The sequence below is a fragment of the Drosophila virilis genome, unplaced genomic scaffold (assembly GCF_030788295.1).
Source record: "Drosophila virilis strain 15010-1051.87 unplaced genomic scaffold, Dvir_AGI_RSII-ME tig00002251, whole genome shotgun sequence".
NCBI classification, from domain to species: domain Eukaryota; kingdom Metazoa; phylum Arthropoda; class Insecta; order Diptera; family Drosophilidae; genus Drosophila; species Drosophila virilis.
The window spans coordinates 135,001-138,847 of NW_027212903.1; the positions used below are offsets into that span (position 1 = coordinate 135,001).

Here is a 3,847-nt window from a genome sequence, read left to right on the forward strand (position 1 = left end):
AATCTATTAGCATAAATATTTATCATAAAATTATGTCTGATTGCTTATTTGAATTATATGCTTGGCATTTTAACATAAAATAAAAGATATAAATTTGATAAAGTGCTGATAGATTTATATGATTACAGTGCGTTAATTTTTCGGAATTATATAATGGCATAATTATCATTGATATTTGTGTTTATTATATGCATTTGTATGATTAACAATGCGAAAGATTCAGGATACCTTCGGGACCCGTCTTGAAACACGGACCAAGGAGTCTAACATATGTGCAAGTTATTGGGATATAAACCTAATAGCGTAATTAACTTGACTATTAATGGGATTAGTTTTTTAACTATTTATAGTTAATTAACGCAATCCCGGGGCGCTCTATATAGTTATGTATAATAATATTTATATTATTTATGCCTCTAACTGGAACGTACCTTGAGCATATATGCTGTGACCCGAAAGATGGTGAACTATACTTGATCAGGTTGAAGTCAGGGGAAACCCTGATGGAAGACCGAAACAGTTCTGACGTGCAAATCGATTGTCAGAATTGAGTATAGGGGCGAAAGACCAATCGAACCATCTAGTAGCTGGTTCCTTCCGAAGTTTCCCTCAGGATAGCTGGTGCATTTAACTGTTGTATAAAATAATCTTATCTGGTAAAGCGAATGATTAGAGGCCTTAGGGTCGAAACGATCTTAACCTATTCTCAAACTTTAAATGGGTAAGAACCTTAACTTTCTTGATATGAAGTTTAAGGTTATGATATAATGTGCCCAGTGGGCCACTTTTGGTAAGCAGAACTGGCGCTGTGGGATGAACCAAACGTAATGTTACGGTGCCCAAATTAACAACTCATACAGAAACCATGAAAGGCGTTGGTTGCTTAAAACAGCAGGACGGTGATCATGGAAGTCGAAATCCGCTAAGGAGTGTGTAACAACTCACCTGCCGAAGCAACTAGCCCTTAAAATGGATGGCGCTTAAGTTGTATACCTATACATTACCGCTAAAGTAGATGGTTTATATTACTTGTAATATAAATTTTGAAACTTTAGTGAGTAGGAAGGTACAATGGTGTGCATAGAAGTGTTTGGCGTAAGCCTGCATGGAGCCGCTATTGGTACAGATCTTGGTGGTAGTAGCAAATAATCGAATGAGACCTTGGAGGACTGAAGTGGAGAAGGGTTTCGTGTGAACAGTGGTTGATCACGAGTTAGTCGGTCCTAAGTTCAAGGCGAAAGCCGAAAATTTTCAAGTAAAGAAAAATCTAAATATATTTGTCATCTAACCGATTTTTATACACTTGAATAATTTTGAACGAAAGGGAATACGGTTCCAATTCCGTAACCTGTTGAGTATCCGTTTGTTATTAAATATGGGCCTCGTGCTCATCCTGGCAACAGGAACGACCATAAAGAAGCCGTCGAGAGGTATCGGAAGAGTTTTCTTTTCTGTTTTATAGCCGTACTACCATGGAAGTCTTTCGCAGAGAGATATGGTAGATGGGCTAGAAGAGCATGACATATACTGTTGTGTCGATATTTTCTCCTCGGACCTTGAAAATTTATGGTGGGGACACGCAAACTTCTCAACAGGCCGTACCAATATCCGCAGCTGGTCTCCAAGGTGAAGAGTCTCTAGTCGATAGAATAATGTAGGTAAGGGAAGTCGGCAAATTAGATCCGTAACTTCGGGATAAGGATTGGCTCTGAAGATTGAGATAGTCGGGCTTGATTGGGAAACAATAACATGGTTTATGTGCTCGTTCTGGGTAAATAAAGTTTCTATCATTTATGGTAGTTTCTTGTTCCCCGGATAGTTTAGTTACGTAGCCAATTGTGGAACTTTCTTGCTAAAATTTTTAAGAATACTAGTTGGGCTACCAATTAGTTCTTTTAAATTATAACGATTATCAATTAACAATCAATTCAGAACTGGCACGGACTTGGGGAATCCGACTGTCTAATTAAAACAAAGCATTGTGATGGCCCTAGCGGGTGTTGACACAATGTGATTTCTGCCCAGTGCTCTGAATGTCAAAGTGAAGAAATTCAAGTAAGCGCGGGTCAACGGCGGGAGTAACTATGACTCTCTTAAGGTAGCCAAATGCCTCGTCATCTAATTAGTGACGCGCATGAATGGATTAACGAGATTCCTACTGTCCCTATCTACTATCTAGCGAAACCACAGCCAAGGGAACGGGCTTGGAATAATTAGCGGGGAAAGAAGACCCTTTTGAGCTTGACTCTAATCTGGCAGTGTAAGGAGACATAAGAGGTGTAGAATAAGTGGGAGATATTAGACTTCGGTTTGGTATCGACAATGAAATACCACTACTCTTATTGTTTCCTTACTTACTTGATTAAATGGAACGTGTATCATTTCCTAGCCATTATACGGATATAATTATTATGTCTTATGGTATTGGGTTTTGATGCAAGCTTCTTGATCAAAGTATCACGAGTTTGTTATATAATCGCAAACAAATTCTTTAATGAGAGAATGCATTTATGTATTATTGATTTAAAAATTTGGTATAACTCCAATTACTCAGGTATGATCCAATTCAAGGACATTGCCAGGTAGGGAGTTTGACTGGGGCGGTACATCTCTCAAATAATAACGGAGGTGTCCCAAGGCCAGCTCAGTGCGGACAGAAACCACACATAGAGCAAAAGGGCAAATGCTGACTTGATCTCGGTGTTCAGTACACACAGGGACAGCAAAAGCTCGGCCTATCGATCCTTTTGGTTTAAAGAGTTTTTAACAAGAGGTGTCAGAAAAGTTACCATAGGGATAACTGGCTTGTGGCGGCCAAGCGTTCATAGCGACGTCGCTTTTTGATCCTTCGATGTCGGCTCTTCCTATCATTGTGAAGCAAAATTCACCAAGCGTTGGATTGTTCACCCATGCAAGGGAACGTGAGCTGGGTTTAGACCGTCGTGAGACAGGTTAGTTTTACCCTACTAATGACAAAACGTTGTTGCGACAGCATTCCTGCGTAGTACGAGAGGAACCGCAGGTACGGACCAATGGCACAATACTTGTTCGAGCGAACAGTGGTATGACGCTACGTCCGTTGGATTATGCCTGAACGCCTCTAAGGTCGTATCCGTGCTGGACTGCAATGATAAATAAGGGGCAATTTGCATTGTATGGCTTCTAAACCATTAAAAGTTTTTAATTTGTTTTATTAACGACAATGGATGTGATGCCAATGTTATTTATAACATAGTAAATTGGGAGGATCTTCGATCACCTGATGCCGCGCTAGTTATATTTTAAAACATTATTTAATACAATGTCAAAGCCTAGAATCAATTGTAAACGACTTTTGTAACAGGCAAGGTGTTGTAAGTGGTTGAGCAGCTGCCATACTGCGATCCACTGAAGCTTATCCTTTGCTTGATGATTCGAAAAAAAGTAACACTAGACGAACATAATTCGTATAATTGGGTTATACATTCGCTTAAAATATATTATCAAATTATTATAATTGTTATATATTTATTGATGTTTGTATGCCTACTCTACGAAATTTGTTCATCTACGTTGCTTTCAATTAAATTTTATATGTAGCATAGAACAATATATATATATTCAATACTTAAAACAATATTGATATATATATTTATGAAAATATGGAATTTGACGGATGGAATATATAAAAATATATATACACAATATCTATATTGAAACTTCAATAATTATTGAGGAGAGCAAATAACAAAGAATAATATGTATATATATACAATACTTAAAGCCGTATTGATATATATGTATTTATATATACATGAAATTTTGGAATTGACGGATGGAATATATAAAAATATATATACACAATATC

The 3,847-nt window shown here is 37.6% G+C and overlaps 1 non-coding gene across 1 annotated transcript in view; it reads left to right on the forward strand.

Moving 5' to 3' along the window:
* Positions 1-3,417, forward strand: part of LOC116650193 (large subunit ribosomal RNA) — a 3,958-nt gene extending 541 nt beyond the window's left edge. The window contains exon 1 of the ribosomal RNA XR_004303178.1: positions 1-3,417. This exon is cut by the window's left edge and continues 541 nt beyond it. This is a non-coding gene — a ribosomal RNA (large subunit ribosomal RNA).
* Positions 3,418-3,847: the final 430 nt, after the last annotated feature.